Source organism: Scylla paramamosain, chromosome 25 (genome assembly GCF_035594125.1).
Source record: "Scylla paramamosain isolate STU-SP2022 chromosome 25, ASM3559412v1, whole genome shotgun sequence".
Classification (NCBI taxonomy): domain Eukaryota; kingdom Metazoa; phylum Arthropoda; class Malacostraca; order Decapoda; family Portunidae; genus Scylla; species Scylla paramamosain.
Window position 1 is genome coordinate 21,258,393 of NC_087175.1, and position 22,500 is coordinate 21,280,892.

Here is a 22,500-nt window from a genome sequence, read left to right on the forward strand (position 1 = left end):
AATGGAGCAGTAGCGGCATGAACAGAGAGAGAGAGAGAGAGAGAGAGAGAGAGAGAGAGAGAGAGAGAGAGAGAGAGAGAGAGAGAGAGAAAGAGGTGAAGGAGGACGAAAACTGGAGCATTGTGAAGGAGAGGAGGAGGAGGAGGAGGAGGAGGAGGAGGAAGAAGAGGAATTCAAGCAGAGAGGCCCAGAGGAAGAGGAGGAGAAGAGAGATGTACCTACCTTACCAGAAAGAAGAGGAGGGACAAAAAAGAGAGGTACACTCTAAGAGTAGGAGGAGGAGGAGGAGGAGGTGAAGGAGGAGGAGAGAGAAGTACAGTACGAAGACGAAGAGGGTGAGGTGAAGAAGGAGGAGGAGGAAGAGGAGGAGGAGGAGGAGGAATAACGGAAGAAGAAACACTCAATGCAAGAGAAGAAAAAAAGAGGAGGAGAAAAGCAAAAGGGAGGGAGAGAGAGAGAGAGAGAGAGAGAGAGAGAGAGAGAGAGAGAGAGAGAGAGAGAGAGAGAGAGAGAGAGAAACACAAGAACAGAATCAAAGAGAGAAAGAGAGAAAACAGATACACTTATTGCAGGAGGAGGAGGAGGAGGAGGAGGAGGAGGAGAGAGAAGAGAAGAGGCAGAAGAATAGAGGATGAAGATGAAGAGGAGGAGGGCGAGAAGAAGACAGACGAACAGAAGAACAGAGAACTAGGGGGCAGATGGCGATGAAGATGAGGTAAACAAAGAGAACGAGAAGACAAGAACAAGAAAAGAAAAGACAGAGAAACAGAAAGTCAGAGAGGCAGAAGAACAGAGAGAGAGAGGAACAGAGAGGCAGGAAGCAGAGGCAGCTGGAACAAAGGGACCCAGGAGTGGCGTGGACGAGATGATCAGCTTGATGGTTCCTCTCTAATGCCCAGCCACCAAGTACTGCAGGGGACAGCTCAGTGTGCGCAGGCTGCCGGATGCGAGGATGCGTCCCCCCCACCCCGCCCGCCGCCCACCGTTCACTGCGACACCCACTGCAGAGAGAGAGAGAGAGAGAGAGAGAGAGTGAGGGCTAGAAGAGAGAGAGAGAGAAGGGGGAGAGAGGGAAATGGGTGGTGATAGGAATAGTGGTGATAAACAAATCCTCTCTCAATACCTAACCATTGGCCTCCATTAGCCACTGTGTCATGTGTACGTACTGTGACACCTGGTTAGAGAGAGAGAGAGAGAGAGAGAGAGAGAGAGGGGAGGATTGGCTGATTTCTGATTCTCATTTTTTTTTTTTTTTTACTGATGCAGAATTATCACAAGAATCACGAAAAACGCTTGAAAACTCAAATATTTCCAGTGCAGCCTGTTAATGTATCACTGCAGTCATGAAAACACGCTGAACCATTTCAATATTTTCCATTGCAGCCTCTTAATCATCACTGTAACCTGGAAAGCACCACAGGAAATCTAAAGAAGCTTCCACAAGTCTGACGAGCTGTCACTAAAATCATGGAAACACTGTTAAGAATTCCAGTAAATTTCATTATGGCTTATTAAACTGTGAATTGCATCATGAAAACACACTTAAAGCCCCAGTAATTTCCAGTAATTTGTTGAATTGTCACTAAAATCATAAAAAAAATAAAAAAAAATTGAAAGTACTTTTAATCCCACTAGAACTTGTTAAACTATCAATTGCAGTCATGAAAACACCCTTAAAAGTCACAGAAACTACCAATACTACAGCTACTAAGGAAATACAGGTCGTGTTTGACATTCTTGTTAGCGAAGGCACAAGGACACAGGCAAACTTCACCTACATGCTGCAATGAGAAAGATAAACACGATGTACACGACTAAAGGACGCATTCCTTTACATTTCGGCGTCTTAACTCGATTATTTTCAATGAGCTCTAGTCTAGTGGAAGTTATTGGGGTTTTCAAGTTCATTAGGAAGCTTTAAGAGAAGATTAGATAGATTTATGGATGAGTATAATAGGGTGGAAATAGGTAGGTATATTTCACACAGGGACTGCCACGTGTAGGCCTGATGGCTTCTTGCAGCTTCCCTTATTTCTTATGTTCTTAAAAGTGTTTTCGTGATTCTGGTGGTAATTCAGACGTTGTAATGAATATTATTGTGGTTCTCAAGAGTCTTTTTCATGATCTTAGTGATAGTTTAATAGGCTCTAGTTGAAGTTTTTTGGGGAATTTCAAAGATGTTTTCATGATGCAATAGATAGTTTAACAGATTCTAATGGAAGTTACTGGTGTTCTCAAGAATGTTGTCATGGTTTAGTGATTCAGCAGACTAATGGAAGCTAGTCTGGTTTTTAAGTGTGTTTTCATGATGTGATAGTTTAACAAGCTCTAATTGAGGTTATTGGGAGTTTTCAAGAATGTTCAAGAATGTTTTAATGATTTTAGCGATAGTTCAACAGATTAATGGAAGCTAGTCTGATTTTTAAGTGTGTTTTCATGATGTGATAGTTTAACAAGCTCTAATTGAGGTTACTGGGGGTTTTCTAGAGAGTTTTAATGATTTTAGCGATAGTTCAACAGATTAGTGGAAGTCATCGTCGGGTTTGTAGCGGTGTCTTTATGATTTAGGTGATGGTTTAAGATGGTCTAATGGAAAATATTTTTGTTCTTTAGAGTATTTTCTTGACTGTAGTGATAGCTTAACGTGTTCAAGTGGAAATTGTAGGATTTTTCAAAAGAGTTTTCATGATTCTAGCGATAGTTAACAGACTGCAATGGAAATGGCTGATGTTCTTTAGTGTTCTTTCCTGGTGATAGTTTAGCAGGTTTTAGTACATATTACAGGATTTTTCAAGTGTTTTGAGGGCGGTGTGGCACTGGCCCAATGGATGACGTAAGGTCTGAATTTGTGATAGCAGGTTAGTTTCAAAACACTGCTGTCCAGATCAGAAAAAAAAAAGTTAAAAGTTTCAAGGGTATAACTCATTTTCTTTCATTTCTAGATAAAAGCAATTAGGAAATAATATTTACTGACCAAAGACAAGAAAAGTTAAAATTTTGTTACATGTCAGTGAATGGGAAAGAACACAATGAGAAACAAACTTACCATCTTCGTGACCATTGGAAACACTCTCCAGGAAAACACCCAATGAAAAGCAGACTGTGCATCTTTGTGCCCCTTGAAAATACTCTGACAAAAAAAAAAAAAAAAAAAATGACAAAAAAAAATGAAAACTAGTCATCTCTGTGAACCATTGACCTTTGTGAACAGTCAGTCAATAGAAGAACAGCCAATAGGACACAATTAATCATCTCTGTGACCCTTGAAAATCGTCGTGATGGGAGAACAAAGCGTCTGAGAAGGAGTCTTACTTCCGTCCACTCTTCACCTAAGTACCCCTTTCCCGTCTTGACAAGAGGTCCTCCTGGGTCGAGACGCAAGGGAGAAGTACTCTACTTACCACTTTTGCCACTAATTGCTCTTGTTGTTGTTGTTGTTGTTGTTGTTGTTGTTGTTGTTGTTGCTGCTGCTGTTGCTGTTGCTGTTGTTGTTGTTGTGGCTGCTTCTAATGGTTAAAGTTCACGTGTTCTTTTACTGTAATATTTTTTTTTATTGCTACTGTGCGTACTATTCTTCTGTTGACGCGAGGGGATAGTACTTTTACTTCACGTTAACTTTTGATAGTAGTAGTAGTAGGAGTAGTAGTAGCAGCAGCAGTGACTGTAGTAGCAGTAGTAGTTTATTGACAAGTAGAGAGAGAGAGAGAGAGAGAGAGAGAGAGAGAGAGAGAGAGGAGTAGTGTGTGTGTGTGTGTGTGCGCTCATATATACATGCTGTCATTATTAACCCCTTGAGTGCTTCCCCGTGTTTTGTCACTCAAAAGAAAGGACTTCCCAGAGTGAGTGGCAATGTATGTGACAGGCAGCAGTGACGACGGCAGTGCTGGAGAGGTGAGGGTGAGGGGTGGTACTTGGAGGGAAACGGGAATGCAAATCGGCTGGAAAAACTACGAGTAATGCATTCCTTATTTATGGCAACGTGTGTGTGTGTGTGTGTGTGTGTGTGTGTGTGTGTGTGTGTGTGTGTGTCCCTGGCTGGCTCCTTCACCCATAAAATACTTCCTGTAGTAACCTTTTTTCAGTTCTCGTCAAGTTGTCACCATAGCGGGTCAACCTCCAACGGTCGGTTACACCATTACAACCATGTCATTTTTCGCTGCATCCTTAAACCCTCTCTCTCTCTGGCCTCCCTCTCTTTTTCCTGCCGGCTAGATCCATCTCCAGCATCCTCCTCCCCCCAACACTCTTCGTCTCTCCTCCTGACACGCCCACACCACCTCTGTGTCGCTAGTTTTCCTGTCCACACTCTCCTGGTTCTCCCTACATCACCTTAGTCTCGCCTCTTTAGTTTCGTCCCCAACCCTACACGCATTGCACCTCTGTTGTGTCCGTCCCTACCACCAGCAACCTACAGTAAAGTTTTATGCGACGCTACACGTTTGTACCCACGGTTACTGCAGCAGTTTCTTAGGGGGTTGCTACACACACGCCCCGTCTCACGCAATCCGGTGACCTTGGCTGCGGCGGGTGGGCGAAAAAAGCTCGATGCGTGTACAGAAAGATGATGAGGCTCCGATAACACATTATATAATCTAGTAACATTTAGACTCGTACCCAAAAACGCGTTGCTTTCTCTCTTTCAGTTTCACCACGACTATTTTCAGAGGCCACAGAGATGATTAACAGGATTCTAAAGACCATCTCTCCTATTGGCAATGTAAAGATCATGTTAATCTGACACCAGAACCGTAAGAACACCCTGAAAAACCCGTAGCTTCAATTAGAGCTTTGGAGATAGTGGAGGTGGAGCGCAGAGGAGTGTTAGTGTAAGGCGCTGAGTTAGAGGCGACTTGTACTCAACGATCCTTGCAGTAAACCCGAAGCAGCTGTGGTCTGTTTTTGCGCTCTGCTTGTCTCTGCTCCCCACTGCGCACTGCACCACCTCGGTAACTTTGGGTGTGTTCCTTCGTCAGTTCGTCAGGGAAGCGTGTAAGAGAGGGAAGAAAGGGAGGTGTTGTAGGAGCAAGGACAAAAAGGTGGAGGTGAGAGAATGATGCGAGAAAAACAGGGAGTGTTAAATGTAGTGAAGGGAAGATGAAGGTTGAGAAACGAAGGGAGGAAGGAAGGAAGGAAGGAAGGAAGGAAGGAGTGATATGGGGAGAGTGAATGACGAAAGAAGAAAGTGTTGTGGTGGAAGATAAGATGAAATGCAATGAAAGGATGAAGAAAGGTGATGAAGGAAGAAAGAAAGAAGGGAACGAGAGATAGGAGGAAAAGAAGAAGGGAAGGAGGAATAGGAGGAAAAGAAGGAAGTGAAAAATAATTGAAGGGAGATTGCTTAAGGAAGAGGAGGAATTAAAAGAGGAGAAAAGAAAGAAAGAAAAAGAAGAGAGCAAAGAAGGAAGGAGGCATAGAAAGACAGGAGGGACAAAAGAAAATGAGGAAGAAGAAAAGGGATGGTGAAAGCAAGAACTGAAAGAACAAAACAGAGAAGAATGAAAGAAAAGAAGTAAACAGGGAGAAAAATAAGGACATGGAAAAAAAACATTAAAGAAAGAAATGGAGAAAGAAGCAGTGAAAGAAGAGAAGAGACCACGGAAGGAAGGGAAAAAAAAGTAAGAAGAAAAGAGAAAATAGGAAGGAAGAGAAGGACGGGGAAGCAAAAAAAGAGAGAGAAAGATGAATGGGAAGGAAAGCAGTATAAGGAAACATAAACAGAAGAAAGGAGAACTGGAAGAAGAAATGAAAGGCAAAAAGAAAAGGAAAAGACAGAGAATCTTAATAAAAAGAGGAAGAGAGAGAGAGAGAGAGAGAGAGAGAGAGAGAGAGAGAGAGAATGGAAGAAAAAATGGAAAGAACAGAGAAAAAAGTAGAAGAGAGGAAATAGAAGAAAAAAGAAACATTAAAAAAACAAGAGAGAGAAAAATAAAAAAAATGAAAGAAAGATAAAGAAACATTAAAAGAAAGGTGAAAGAAGAGAGAGAGAGAGAGAGAGAGAGAGAGAGGAGAGAGAGAGAGAGAGAGAGAGAGAGAGAGAGAGAGAGAGAGAGAGAGAGAGAGAGAGAGAGAGAGAGAATAAAGGAAAGCAAAACAAAAAAAAGTGGAGGAAAAGAGGGGATGGAGAAAAGAGAACCATTAACGAGAGAGAGAGAGAGAGAGAGAGAGAGAGAGAGAGAGAGAGAGAGAGAGAGAGAGAGAGAGAGAGAGAGAGAAAGTGGAGGAAGAGAGAGAAAGATCAAAGGAGAGGAAAGAAAGAACGAAAGGGAAACATTAGAGAAAGGGAAGAGAGGTGGAAGAAGAGAGAGAGAGAGAATGAAGGAAAGAAAAACAGCAAAATGCGGAAGAAAAGGAATGAGGGAATGGAGGAGGGAAACAGAACTTTTAACGAGAGAGAGAGAGAGAGAGAGAGAGAGAGAGAGAGAGAGAGAGAGAGAGAGAGAGAGAGAGAGAGAGAGAGAGAGAGAGAGAGAGAAAGAGAAAAAAATGGAAGAAAGAGAGAAAGATGAAAGGGAAGGAAAGAAAGCAGAGGAAACATACAAGAAGAGAGGAGAGGTGTAAAAGGAAACCTGCCACACCAATGGACAGCTGGACAATGTTTACTGCAGGGGACACGTAACGTTGTGTACAGTGAACAAAAAAGGAGAGAGAAAAATACACGAAGTTGTTAGGAGGTAGTGGAAGGTTGGGGTGTGGATGTGCTCCTAGCCTAGAGAGAGAGAGAGAGGGAGAGGGAAGAGGGAGAGATTGAAGGAAAGAATGAAAAAAACAGAAAGAGGAGAGGAATGGACGAGATAAGAAGGAACTGAAGGAAACGAACAAAGGAAGAAGAGAAAAAAGAGTAAAAAGACTGCCACAGTAAATACTCTTCTACCAAACGTCTGTCTGTGTTCTGGAGGGAGGGAAAGAAGGAAGAAGGAAAAGAAAGACAGCAGATAGAGAACAAAGATGGAGGAGAAAATGGAGTAACTGAAGAAAACGAGCACTAAACAAGATAAGAAAGTAGATAAAGACTTTTGTATTGTATATTTAACGTAAACCTTTCGTAACCTTTTATATATTTTTTTTGTATATAACATGATTTTTTGTATGCATTTTCTCATATATATATATATATATATATATATATATATGGAAATCTTTAAATACTTATAAAAAAAACAAAAACCAAGTAGCCTTTCACTTTGATACGAGACGATTATCACCACCATATGTGAAATCTTTATAAGCATCTGCAAGAAAGTTGTAGGAGAAAAAGATAGAGTTTTTGCAATTTCTATCCAGTTTAAAGACTGGATGCGGCTGTAGAATCAGTAAAGATGTCTCAGAGTGATTGGTAACTAGAGAAAGGTGTACCTAGTGGCAGTCAAAGGGTTGAACCTGTTGTAAATCTCGTTTAAATAAAAATAAAAAAAAAAGAAAAACTGCCACAGTGAATGCTTCAGCACACGTCTTCTATTCAACTTAAGTAAAAAAAAAATAAATAAATAAATAAAGATTAGATTTGCCACCAGGAGAGGTTGAAATCACAAGAACAAGCCCCATCACTGCGGGACGCTGTGGCTCTGCTGGTCTGTGTCCCCGTCAGTGCCGCCACTCATTGCTGAGAGGCGTGGCTGATACTTCTGGTACAGTCCTGCCCCGCTTTTCCTGAGTGGTACCTGTCTGATGCACCGCCGCCATGAGACTTTGGGGGGTAGGGGGGGAGAAAATGATGATTGCTCCGAGACTTGTTTATACTTGTCATCTGGGGTCGTGTGTGTGTGTGTGTGTGTGTGTGTGTGTGTGTGTCTGTGTGTTTACGATGTGCAATACACTATCTTACTAACTTCCATCTTCCCTCTTCCCTCCCCCCCCCCAAAAAAAAAAAGTAAATAAATAAACAAATGAAAAATAAATAGGTAAACGACAAAGTTTCATCCCTAAGAGTAATACAAACAGGAGACACGCAATTCTCTATATTTACCTCATTTTCTACGATAAATAATTGAATCTGACAAAAAAAACACCCCCTTTTTCTATTCTATTTTATTTTTTTTACTTGAGTACAGTGTTTGTTTGCCGCGAAAACGTTCAGTGCGCTATGTGGGTGGAGGAGTCAAGCTTTTCGGACCGTACTCTGAAGCATTTCTTGCCGCACCTCCACTAATTTCAAAAAGGGTCTAGTTGAAGGGACACGAGTTTTTCAAGGGTGTTTTTACGGTTCTATTGACAATTTAACAAGATTTCTACATTATTAACAGGAGAAACACTCACGAGAAGCAGGCTAATCGTCTCTGTGGCCCTTGAAAATAGTCATGATGAGAGAGCAGAGGGTTTTAGAATTCTGGCTACCCGACTGTCTTGGTTTTTTTGTCCGTATGCTTCGGTCTCTCACCTCGACTGTCATCAAAGACCACTGAGGTGACTAGCCTGGTCATCAAGAGTGTTTCTCGTGTTGATAATGTAGAAATGCTGTTAATCTATCACTAGAACTATCAAAACACCCTAAAAAAAAACCGTGTAACTTCAACTAGAGCCTTTTGAAAGAAGTTGAGATGCCAGCAGGAATGTTTCAGAATGTTTTTCGCTCACCGCCCTAATGCTTCATCTTTTTCCGGTTAATTTCATATGTGCTTTCTCCAATTTACGCTTACCTATTTGTAAAGCTTAAACTCTCTATTTCGAGGGCTTTTCTCACACCTTTCAACTCATAACCTCTACTAGAAGTTATATATGTATTTATTTATTTATGTATTCATTATCTCTTTTCATTTTATTTTATTTATTTATTCTTTCATGTAAGGGATTCAGGCTCTTTATTTCTTTTTTTTTTTTTATCTCTATTCATTTTATTGTATTCATTCATTCTTTTATGTAAGGGGCTCAGGCTAAGGGCAACAAGAAAGACTGAGAAGAAGACTCACTGAAGGTGCCAGCCCACATAGTACAGTCAAAAAAAATCACCAAAAATTTAAGGGGAAGTGAAGCCTCTTTCTTGAAACAATTCGAGTGTATTTTCCTAACTCCATTGATGGCTAAACAAATATTCCACACCAATAATATAAAAAAAGATAGAAAAACATCCCTGAGAGCTCGACCAGTCATCTCTGCGGCTATGAGAGAACAAAGTGATCAAGAATGCGGCTCAGACTCCTTTCCTGATTGCTGCCTCCACTGGTCCTGTCTGCTACACCTGCGTTCCCTGTCATTCTTCAGCGCTCCGATCTCCCCTGAGTAAATGACGCCTGGCAGATTCTCAGTAGATTAGAAGGCAAAAACCAGAACCTGCTGAACCACTGCTAGAATCGCGAAAACATCTTAGGAAATTACGATAAGTTCCACTGCAGCCGATTAAAGTAGCATTACATTCAAGAAATATCCTTGAAAACCCCCCATAATTTTCGGTATATTTTTTTTTTTTTTTATTACCGCTAAAAATTACGAAAACATCCTTGAAAAACCACAATAACTTCCACCACAACCTACTAAACTAACAGCAGAATCATGAAATATCCTTAAAAATCCCATAACCTTCAGTACACCCTTGTAAATTACCGCCAGAATCACGAAAACATCTTTGAAAACACCAACAACATCCACTACAACCATTAAACTACTATTACAATCACGGAAGCACCCTGGGAGAAACACCACCATGAAAACATCCTTAAAAAACACCAACAAACACCACCACTTATTGAAACACCGCCAGCATTCTCGTAAACGACCCTTGAACGCCTTAATAACACCCACTACACCTTGTTAATCCTTCCACAGCTATCGGACACATCTCTTCTATTACTAACCTTCCTGAAACAGCTTTCCTTGTTCCGCAGCCACTTGCAAACATTGTGTTGGCTAGAAATTGGAAAATGTACTTATATATATATTCTTTTTATCCCTTCCTTTCTTGTACGTGCACATAAAGATTCCCATACCTTGCCCTTAGCGTTGTGAACCGTTGCATATCGCAGTGAAATCCCGAAAACGCCCTTGAAAAACTACGATAAATTTCACTCCACTTAAGACCACAATGACATCCACTACAGCCAATCAAACCACTGAAAAAACACCGCTGGAAAAAAAAAATAAAAATACTCCCACTACAACATTACAATCACAAAAAAAAAAAAAAAAAAAAAAATCCTTCAAAACCACAAAAAAAAAAGAAAAAAAAAAACATTATTAACCACCAACTCTTCCCTTCAGAACGACTAAAAAGGCGCCCTTGAAAACCGCCAACCACCAACCACCTCCCAGTCCAAAGCACCTTGTTAAAAACTCAGAGATGGGACGAGAAATGTTTGGACGTACGGTTCTGAGAGTCTGGGGTACGAGGCGTCTGCTATGAGTCCGTCCAGGAAGGGTCCGGGCTCGTATTTGCTCTTTTTATCGTCACAGGAACGCCGGGGGACCAGGACGGAGCAAGGACTGAACTGAAAAAACTGAACCAAAAAGGTACCGGGAGCAAAATACTTCAGTTGTGGAGTTTAGAATCTTCAGTTGAGTTCGGGAGGTGGAACAGAGAGAGAGAGAGAGAGAGAGAGAGAGAGAGAGAGAGAGAGAGAGAGACTGGGGGTTTGGAGGGGGCACTGTACAAAGGCAGAACAAACAGTAATGGGCGTGTGTTGTTTACATGGTGTTGTGTTAACGAGACTGTCTGTGATAAGCTACACTATCAGAATCCAAGGTAAGATTAACAGGATAGTGAAGGAAGAGAGAAAAAAGGATGAAGGGAAAGAAGACGATGATAGTGATGATGATGAGGAGGAGGAAGAAGACGAGAACGATGTAACGAGAAGGAGGAAGAGGATTAGGAGGAGGAGGAGGAGGAGCAGGAGGAGGTGGTGGTGATGGTGGTTGTGGTGGTGGTTTTGGAGATGGAGGAGGAGGAGGAGGAGGAGTAGAAGGAGGGACGAAGGAGGAGGAGGAGGAGGAGTAGAAGGAGGGACGAAGGAGGAGGAGGCGAGAAGCAGGAGATAGAGGAGGAGGAGGAGGAGGAGAATTTTATTAGTGTATAATAAGATAACATAAAAAATATAAATGATTTTCTATTTTCTCTCTCTCTCTCTCTCTCTCTCTCTCTCTCTCTCTCTCTCTCTCTCTCTCTCTCTCTCTCTCTCTCTCTCTCTCTCTCTTCCCTTCATCGCACAGCTGTGTGTGTGTGTGTGTGTGTGTGTGTGTGTGTGTTTAGGACAAATAAATAGTTAGGTACGAAGAGAGAGAGAGAGAGAGAGAGAGAGAGAGAGAGAGAGAGAGAGAGAGAGAGAGAGAGAGAGAGAGAGAGAGAGAGAGAGAGAGGAGAGGTGTGAGTGGGTACGATGAGCCGAGTGGATACGCCCTTCCCTCTGACCTATTGGTGCTCCCTCTCCCCCTCCCTCTCCCTCTCCCTCCCCTTCAACCTTTGCGAAGGTTACTGCGTCACTGTTGCCGGGCCGTGGCAGGGGAGAGTCACCCAGCCAGCATAGGTAGGCAGACACACTGACAGACAATGAAAGATAGATACAGATAGATAGATAGACAGAATAGGTAGACAATAGACAGACAGTGACAGGACAGATAGATAGACAGACAGAAACTGATAGATAGGACAGATAGATAGATAGATAGACAGACAGGATAGGTAGCCAACAGACAGACACTGAAAAATAGATACAGACAGAATTCCAACCATCCAGCCAGACAGACAGACAGTGAAATATGGACACAGACAGAAAGTCAACGAAACAGACAAAGAAACAGACAAATGGCCACACAGACAGACAACAAAACAGACAGCCAGCCAAGCCAGTCAGACAGACAGACAGACAGACAGACAGACAGACAGACAGACAAATACAGACAGGCAATCAGGCAAGTAGAAATAAAGTCACAAAGACTCAGTTAATTGGACAGAAACACAAACGAAAATCAAACAGACATGCGTACAGACAGACAGACAAATACACATGTAGGTAGAGATGGACATATTATTCAGTTATTCATACATACATACATACGTAATCACACACACACACTCACACACACACCACAGAGGCAGACATCCATTTATTCATTCACGCAAACATACAAACATACAAACATACAAACAGACAAACATACGTACACCCATACAGACACACCAAATCGGAGGAGAAAAACTGCCAGAAGCCCTACAAATAAAAAAATAAATAAATACATAAAAGCGGAATTATCTCTTACGTGGAATCATCTTTTTGTCTTCTTTGCTGCACACTACGGTTGGCTTCTGGTTGGCGAGGCGAGAGCATCAGCGTTAATGGCGACCCTTTTAGTCTCTTCAACCCGCCCTTTCTTGTCCCCGCCGCCTAGTGCTGTACCTCTCACCGCGCTCCATTAACACCCTTTTATTTTATCTGATCCCCAGTCTCGTTCGCTGTTTATTTCATTTTATTTCTGCTTATTATTTTTTTACGTTAGAGGAACACTGGCCAAGGGTAACAAAAGAGCGAAGAAAAAGCCCACTGAGGTGCCAGTCCCAAAAGAAAGGTCAAGAGAATCATCCTAAATTGGAGGATAAGTGTCTTGAAACCTCCTACCTCTTGTCATAGGAAAGAGAGAATACAGAAGCAGGCAGGGAGTTCCAAAGTTTACCAGAAAAAGACTAACTCTTGCATTAGAGAGGTGGACAGAATAGTGATGAGAGAAGGTAGAAAGTCTTGTATGGCACCAAAGATTACAAATATGCAACCTTTCATTACACAGCCTTCACTCTACTGCAATACACACAGTAACACTATCTCCCAGCGTTGTGGGTGTTCATGAGGCACCAAAGTCTATAAATACGAGTATGCTATCTTCCATCTCGCAGAGTCTGATATAGCCCCTTTCTCTTAAACGGTATTGATTTTCGTAAGTAGACACCTGCCGAAACGATAATTACTCCCCAGTGAGGTCTAAAGCACTGGATCAGAGGGTGGTGTGAACTTATGACCCAGCTGTGACTTCACTGAACGTTTCCCTTTGTGTCTCACTATACAAGGGGGCAGTCATAGCTTGTCCTCTGAAGACAACTCTCTTCCTTTACATAAAATTACAAGCACCTAATTACACACACATCCTTCACTCAAAATTCAAAATTATCATGGCGACTCCTACACGAGCTTCGGAGTCCCTATCAGGAGGAGGAGACCACAAATGTCCCCAAGTCGGACCACTCTTCAGGTATCGAACCCTAAGTGTCTTAACATCCCCTCAATTTTCTTCATTAACTTCTGCAACTTCTCTTCGTTACTAAACCTCATCTTTTCCTCATTGAAACACAGGTGTCTGAAGCAACTGACACTAGTCCCTTTTCTGTTCCCTACTTTCTCTATCCTTATTTTCACTCCAAAGCTGGATGTTGCGTCTGTGGCGCAACGACTTAAATATCGAGTCAGACGAGGGAGCGCTTAGGAACACGAACCATAAAAACCTGGTGACACGTAGACATGGTAACACTGCCACCTGGCGATGCTCCCTCCCTCCCTCACACCTGCTGACTGACGGACACGTGGCTCATCTGTTTCAGGACGCGAGGCACATTTATATATATATATATATATATATATATATATATATATATATATATATATATATATATATATATATATATATATATATATATATATATATATATATATATATATATATATATATATATATATATATATATATATATATATATATATATATATACTGTTCTTACCAAAACTTTTACTTGCCTACAACGTACTGAATTATACATGTACTGCACTTAGTCAATTCTCTCTCTCTCTCTCTCTCTCTCTCTCTCTCTCTCTCTCTCTCTCTCTCTCTCTCTCTCTCTCTCTCTCTCTCTATCAGAGCAGAGAGAGACCCATAGAAGATATACGACCAATTTCAGTCACTTCTTATTGTTGTATTGCTCTGATCGTTCCCAATGAGTGGCGATCACCACCACCACCACCACCACCACCAACAATAACAACAACAACAACAACAAACCAGTGGTAACATTTCCCGCTGTTCCGCCACACAGCATTACGGAATCAGAGACGTCGTTTGGTTGCCGTCACCAGGTTGGGGATTTCCGAGACCACGAATATAACGCCTGTGAAATGTGATCGCGGTGTGGGTAATGCCAGGCCAGGCGGTAAGAGTCTGGCTTAGGAGTATTGCCTAACAACTGTGAAATCCGGCCATAGGGAAGCACATGTATAGTGAGGTGGGGAGAGGAGGGGGTTCCACTCATACCGCTCTTCTAGACAAAGTGGAATCAAAAGCTTTTCATCTTATCAACTCCTTTGCTGTAACTGACTGTCTTTAGCCTCTCATGGCCGCAGTGTTGTATTTCTTGCTATATTTTACGGCTATTTTCACGTTTACTGCTCTTCTGATGTCGCTAACTGCATGCCTCCCCGCGCTGCACATGACCTTCCGTCCTTCTGTCACCACTGTTATATCCACCTCTCTCTCCGAATCATTCATCCCTTTCTCTGGTAAAACTATGGAGCTCACTGCCTGCTTCTGTTTCCTCCTTCCTATGAGGTTTCAAGACACTTATCCTTCAACTCTTTATTATTGTTTTTTTTTTTTTTTTTAACCTCTGTTTAGGGACTGGCGCCTCGGTGGGGCTTTTTGTTATTTATTTAATTATTTGTTTATTTATTTATTTGTTTGTTTTTTGTTGCTCTTGCTCATTGCCTCTAGTATAAAAAATAAGGTATTGCATTGCATACGGGGAGATTACAGGAGAATTATAGGGTGTTAGGAATTTTATGAGTTGAGGCGATTATGGAGATTGTATGGGGGGGGGGGGGGGTCAGAGGAAGTTTATGAGACTTGTGGAGGTTAAGATTAAATATGATGACAGGAAGATTAACCAGTATGGTATAGGGATTACTGGGTGTTATGTGAGATTACGAGAGAGAGAGAGAGAGAGAGAGAGAGAGAGAGAGAGAGAGAGAGAGAGAGAGAGAGAGAGAGGGTTATATAAGTCAAAGATATTATAGATGACTGTAGAAAGAAGAATAAAAATTAGATGAATTAGTAAAGAAAGGTGACGCAAGAAAAGAGATGAAAGGATTAAATAAGAAAGAAAGAAAGAAAGAAAAGAATAAGAAATGAAAGAGAGGATCAGAGAGAGAGAAAAGAGATAAAGATGACTTAACAAAGAAAGGTGAGGGAAGAAAGAAGATAAAGGGATGAAATAAAGAAGAAAGGAAAGGATAAGAAATAAAAGAAAGAAAGATTAGAGGAAAAGCTAGAAAAATTAGAGAAAGCTAAAAAAATGAAGGAAAGGAGAGGGAGAGAGAATAAATAAAGGGTATTGGGAAGAAGTAAACAAGGAAATTGGGGAAGAGGAGAGAAGGAAGGCAAGGAAAATCAAGAGTAAAGAATGAAAGAAAGGAATACAGAACTAAAGAAAACGGACGAGAGAGGGGAAGTGAAGGCCAAAGGGAAGGAGTAAAGAACGAAGAGGGAGGTAGAGAGGGAAAGGAGGGAAAGGTCACTAGGAAGAAGGAAGGGAAGGAAGGATAGTTATGAGGAAGGAATTAAAGACGAGAGTGAAGGACAAAATGTGAGTCAGTAATCTGTGTGGATGTGGTGGTGTGTGGTGTGGCAATGGTGTGTGGTAAGATGATAGCAATTGCTTGGGTGATGGTGTGTTGTGGTGTGGCGTGGTGTGGTGTGTGTTGTGGTGTTATGTGGTGCATAATGTATTGGTTTCATGTACTACTTCGGGAGATTGTCTTCAGAGGCATCCAGAGTTAAGTTTCAATAATATGAGTGCACTTTAGAGCGAAAATATCCACTTGGCTGAACTGTGCAAGTACATTCATGAAGTACAAGGGAGGTGTAGATCACAGTTAACATGTCTGCTTGAAAGAAGTATCAGTTGGGCAAAATATGTTGGTTTTATGAGTTTCTGCTGTTCATATGCCTTGTGTCATCTTGTATACTGTAACTTTTAAATTCTCAATAAACTTATTATATGTTAGTCGTGTAGGTGTTATGGTAGTACTTGTGATGGTGATACGTACCTTGTGTGGTGCAGTGTATTGGTACAGTGTCTTATGGAAACACGTGTGATGAAAGAGGTACCTTGTGATGGTAAAGTGGTGAGGCGTGCAGTGTGTGATGTGTATTACGATGATGTGGTGGTAAGTGGTGCAATGTGCTGTAATACGTAATGTGGATGCGTGTGGAGACTTGCTGAACGGATGCTTCTCGCTGACCTCCACTTTTGTCTGTTCGTTCGTCTATTCCAGGTCTACCAATGGAAACTTCTTATCTCATCTCTCCATCTAATATTGTTTGTATGAAGGTGTGGTAGGTGAAGTGGTGGTGACGTGGTGTTGCTGGCAGTAAGGGTGATGGCTGTGGAATGGAAGGAAAACTAAGATGAAGATAATGCTAAAATAGATAGACAGACAGACCGAAAGACAAATAAACTGACAGACAGACAGACAGACAGACAGATAAACAGATAGACAGATAAATAGATATATAGATACTAGTAGATTGCCAGACTGCTAAATTGATGCATGTATGTAAAGGGGAACTGGCCGACCAAAGGCAACAAAAAGAGTAAAAATAAGATCCGATGAGGTACTAATTCTTTTGTTTAACTGATCAACGGACAGATAGGTAGACAGATGGATAGATAGGTAAGTTGATAGGTAGATAAATAAAAGAATAAGATTAAATAAGAAGTAATATGCAGTTAGTGATATCAGAAAACATTAAGCACACTAACACAACCTACACTAACCTAACACTACCTATATTAACCTAACAGTAACATTAACATAACACTATCTGCACTAACTTAACCCCAACCAAACACGGATTACACTAACCAAACACTCACTCAACACTACCTACACTAAGCAAACACTAACCCAACACTAACTACAGTAGGAGAGCAAGAAGGTGGAATGTACAGGGCAAGTAATACTGTTCATAAGCACTGTAAGGTGGTGCTTGGATAATGTAGGTGCTTCTCTCTCTCTCTCTCTCTCTCTCTCTCTCTCTCTCTCTCTCTCTCTCTCTCTCTCTCTCTCTCTCTCTCTCTCTCTCTCTCTCTCTCTTGTCATTCTGTCTCCACAAAATTGTGTTATTTTTTCAGCTGTTGATTTATTCCTAGCCACTCTAGCAGCAAAAATTTCTATAATCTCAAAATTTAATTGACTTTGTATATTCCTTATCATCTGTAATCATCACTAAATTGTTATTAACCGCCAGCTGCTCATCTATTCCAGGCTAATCCACCAGCAAAAGTTTATCTCATCTCTAAATATAACCATTCTTTGTCTTCCTGCCATGTTTAACCATCACTCACTTGTTATTCTGTCGCTGTATTTGTCCATGTGTTATCTGTCACCTGTTCATCTAATATAGGTTATTCTAGCAGCAAACATCTCTCATCTCTAAATCTAATCACTGTCTGTCTTGTGTAGTCTACCATTTTTAACGTCCACTAAATTTTGTATTCTGTTCCTCCGTTTGTGCATCTGTTATCTGTCAGCTGTTCATCAATTATAGGTCATTCCAACAGCAAGCGTAGACAGAAGCTTTAATTACGTAATGCAGATGAACATTAATGGAGGAGGCAGAGGAGATGAGCTGTATATTAACGAAGTGCAGGAGAGAACCAGGAGATGGCAGGGTGTGATGTAAGAGGCTCGTGTGTGTGTGTGTGTGTGTGTGTGTGTGTGTGTGTGTGTGTGTCGTAATGTGGTGCGGTGGATGGCGGCGCGTGGTGGGCATTCAGAGCTGGTCCAAATGGCACAAAACACAAGGGAACACTAAGGAGGAACAACCAGCAGCAGATTTGTTGCCCCTCGTGGAGTTACGAGTCTATGAGAAGGTGCGATGTGTTATGTTTGTAGAAGATGGGATGTTGGATTGTTGGGGAGGAAGTGAAGCAGGAGGAGGAGGAGGAGGAGGGTAGTTAAAAAAGAGGAAAGGAGGATGAGAAAGAAAACAGTGATGATGATGGTGATGATGATGATGATGATTAAGGAGAGCAAGAACAAGAACAAGAAGAAAAAGAATATTAGGAGGAAGAGAACAAGGAGGAAGAAAAGAAGAGAGGAGTAAGAGGAATATGGATAAGGAAAAGTGAGACGAGGAGGAAGATGAGAAGAAAGAGGAGAGGGATGGGAAAAACGATAAGGAGGAGGAGGAAGAGGAGGAAGAAAGATAGAAAGACGAGATTTGTGTTGCTGAGTGACAAGGATCTCTGCCACATACGAGCTGGTTCTCCGGTCGCCCATTGTTCGGGGTTCAGTAATCAGACTCCAGAAGCCAGCGCAGTGTTCCAACTTAAATGATAAGAACAAAAACCAGAATGAAGAAGAACAAGAAGGAAGAACAAGAATAACGGCAAGAAGGAAGAATAAAAACAAGAACAAAAAGGAAGAATAATAACAGGAACAAGAAGGAAGAAAAAGAAGAAGAAGAAGAAGAAGAAGAAGAAAAGAAGAACATGCGAACACGGTTGATTATCTTCGTGGCCTTTGAAAACTGTACAATGAAAGACAGAAGCATTTAAAATAACGAGGGTAACGACCATATTCTGCAACGCCACTGCACCGCGCCTCCACTGCATTCAAAGGTTATTTTACAGTGTTTTGATGGTTCTATTGACGGATTAACAAAATTTCTACGTTATAAATAGGAGAAACACTCTAGAGAACCTGGCTAATCATTTCTGTGGCCTCTCAAAATAGTCGTGGTGTGAGAGCAAACCATTTCAGAATAGGTGATTTTAATATCAAGACTAAACAGGGAAGTTGAAATCTATCATGCTAATGCCTTTGGAAATGAGTCACTTAAGGGGCAAAGAGTGTGAATGATGTGTGTACGAGTGTGTGGTGCTTAGTCTGGGTCGTCCCGTGAGACATTGCCAACCTGGTGTACAGTATATAGATAGATAGATAGTTACCCTTCGATTCTTTTTATTTGTGTTTTTACTCTTTTTGGGGGAGTGACAACTGAGTGAGTCTATTTTCAACTTCCTTCCCTTTCTCTTTTATTCTTGTGCCCCCATCGTCTTCCATCACGTGTAAGAAGGAAAAAGGAAAGAATGTTTGGTGTTGTTATGGCTCGCAGTGTTGGTATTGTGGTGAAGAGGAAGTTCGTTATTTTTTATCTATTTTTTTTTCTTTTCTTTCTTCTCTATTATTACTTTTTACTTTTCTTGCAGCTTCCCTTATTTCTTATGTTCTTATGTTCTTAAAAGACGTTCGTGGTTAGTACAGGAGCTGTGCAGTGTAAACCCACCAGTCTTACGCACTTCCTTCATTCTTATATTCTTTTGTTAACACGGTACATGTTCCTCCTCTGGTCTCTTGTGTCACTCCTCTGGGTCAGTTATATTTACCACTCGTGTTATTGGTTGCCTTGGCTCATAATGGTTTTATGTTGCACACTTACTCTGCATCGTCTCTCCTTCAGCGCCTCAAACTCTTTCTTCGTTGTATAAGACTGAAGGTTTAATTAAGCTTTCTTCATGTACTTATGACCAGTATTCAGAAGCGCTCCGGTCTTTCACCACGATGTTTTTCAAAGGCGACAGAGATAATTAGCCGCGGTTTTCAATAGTGTTTCTCTTATTAATAATGTAGACATCTTGTTAATCTGTCCCTAGAACTTTAAAAACGCTCTTTAAAACCCTTGTAACTTTAACTAGAGCCTTTTGAATATAGGGGAGGTTTGACGCAGAAGTTTTTCAGAATATAAGAACATAAGAACATAAGAAATAAGGGAAGCTGCAAGAAGCCATCAGGCATACACGTGGCAGTCCCTGTATGAAATATAGTCATGCGTCCTGTACTTCCTCTGAGTCACCTCTGCTGCAACACCTCACACTGCCTAGTTACGACCAAGATACCACGGCGCCTTAGACCTAATCGACTAATCAACCCTTTTATAGTCAGGCCATCAATCCCCGTCCATCTGGCAGTCCTCCGACATGGTGTTACACTTAACGACACACCGAGACGCCATAAGTTTAATTGCCTTGTGACGTCTCCTTCACTCTGCATCCCCTTTACTGCCTAAAAAAGTGGGAAAAAATGGAAGCTTGAATCATGACCTTTCAGAAATTGCTTATGATTTTTTATTTTTTTTTTTTTTGTGTATGTTTTGTGCACCTGTTTTTAATGGTTTAATTGTAAGAGAGAGAGAGAGAGAGAGAGAGAGAGAGAGAGAGAGGGAGAGAGAGAGAGAGAGAGAGAGAGAGAGGAGAGAGAGAGAGAGGAGAGAGAGAGAGAGAGAGAGAGAAAGGCATACCAACAGCAGCCTTCATAATAAAAGTTCATGGTACTTGTTAAATCTTGTCCCTAAATTGTTTTTCTCCTTGCATCCCCTTCACTGACAGACTCTGGAACTCTTAATTCACATCTGTTCTTCTTCTTCTTCTTCTTCTTCTTCTTCTTCTTCTTCTTCTTCTTCTTCTTCTTCTTCTTTTTCTACTTCTTCTTCTGTGAGTTGGCCTTGTTTCACAGATGAGTTTCTAGCCACCTAACATTAATTGCCTCTTGTTTACTTTTTTTTTTTTTTTGGGTGGGGGGTGGGGGGTGGGAGGGAGAATAGCGATAATTAGTGGGCCTTTTCTGCTGTTTTGATTTTCTTTTCTTCTTTCTTTTTTTCATTTCTTTTTTTTTCATTTACTTTTTGCTCCTGGTCTTCTTTCTGTATACATAAAGATAATAATAATAATAATAATAATAATAATAATGTTTTTATTTTCTTTATTTCTTAGATTTATTCCTATGTAATTATTTATTTATTTACTTGTGTTTATTTTTTTCATTTCTATTTATTCCTTTATTCATCTGTTTTCATCATATATATATATTTTTTTAGACATCTATAATCTAAACTTGTAGACGTCTATGATATATTTTTTTGGTTCGTAGTTAGAGTTCATTTCAGAGCAACTTAACATTCTTGGACAACAATTAGGTGATGCGTAACAAGGAGTGTCATTATATAAGGCCATCTGCAGGCGTATTCTGTAACTCAAAATTAGGTTTGTAGTCAGTGTTCCTATCTATCTATCTATCTATCTATCTATCTGTTATGTCAGTTTGATACGAGTATGTAGAAACAAGTATTCTCTCCTCTCTCTCTCTCTCTCTCTCTCTCTCTCTCTCTCCTCCTCTCATCTCTCTCTCTCTCTCTCTCTCTCTCTCTCTCTCTCTCTCTCTCTCTCTCTCTTTCTCGTCAGCTTCATACGTACCAACAAATATCTGGTTCACATATAAAATAGAGCAACAGTACAAAAAAATAAATAAATAAATAAAAAAAATAAATAAATAAACATTGCCACCTTTGCTCCTTTCCTCCTTCAGTGCCTCCCACTCTCAATGCCACCTAATAATACGGTAAGAAATGCCAACAATATCACCTTTGCTCCTTTATCCTTCAGTGCTGGTCGTTCTCAGGACCATATTCTAAAACACTTCCGCGCCACAACTCGAACTACATTTAAAAGGTTTTAGTGTAGTTGAGGTTATACGGACTTTTAAGGCTTTTTTATGTTTCTAGTGACAGATTAACAAGATTTCCACATTACTGACAGGGGAAGAACTCTTGAGAACCCGGCTGATCGTCTTTGTGGCCTTTAAAAATAGTCATGATGAGAGAGCAAAAACGTTTTAGAATACGAACCTTGAAAATGTCACCAGTATTTCTCCGCCGATCTATTTCATTCCTATGCTCCTGTATAGAAAGACATTTATGATCTAACTAAAGAAAAATGTGTCTCTAGCTTCCTCAGTAGTTCGAGGTTCTGTGAGAGAGTTATGACAAGCTTCTTCTGTCAGTAATGATGTAACTGTGAATGTGCGTAAAGAAATATTTAGCAGGATCTCTTATAATGGAAACTTATTCAAACTGTGTTCCTTCATATGTCTCTTTTTTTTTTTTTTTTTTTACTTTCCTTATCACTTTTTTTTGTGCTGTTACGTCATGCTTGTAATGGTGTAACTGTGAATGTGTGTAAAAAAAATTAAATAGCCTTATTCTCCGTGACAAGAGCTTCTGTTATTGGTTAACCCTTTCACTGCAATACGAAACACTTAACACCACCAGCAGTAATGCAATGAAATCTTTATAAGCATCTACAAGAAAGAACAGAAATAAAAGGAAAAGAGTTTTGCAATTTCTGATAAGTTTAAAGATTATAGGCTATAGAACAATAAGGTGTCTCGGAGTGATTAGCAATTGAGGAAAAATACACCAAATTGGAATCCCTCCTTAAGTTGTTTGTGTTTACCTTTTTCTGTTGTTTGATGCAGAAGAAGGCACGACACCAGCATCCTTTATGAATACGAGTTCCTGGTACCGGTTAAACATTGTCCCCCTCACATTTTTTTTTATTTTATTTATTTATTTATTTATTTTATTTATTTATTTATTTAATTAATTAATTAGTTATTTTTTTATTTATTTATTTTATTTTTTGTGATGAGGCTTTCACTGGTATGGTCACCCGCTAACACACAAAATTGTTAAAAAAAAACATTT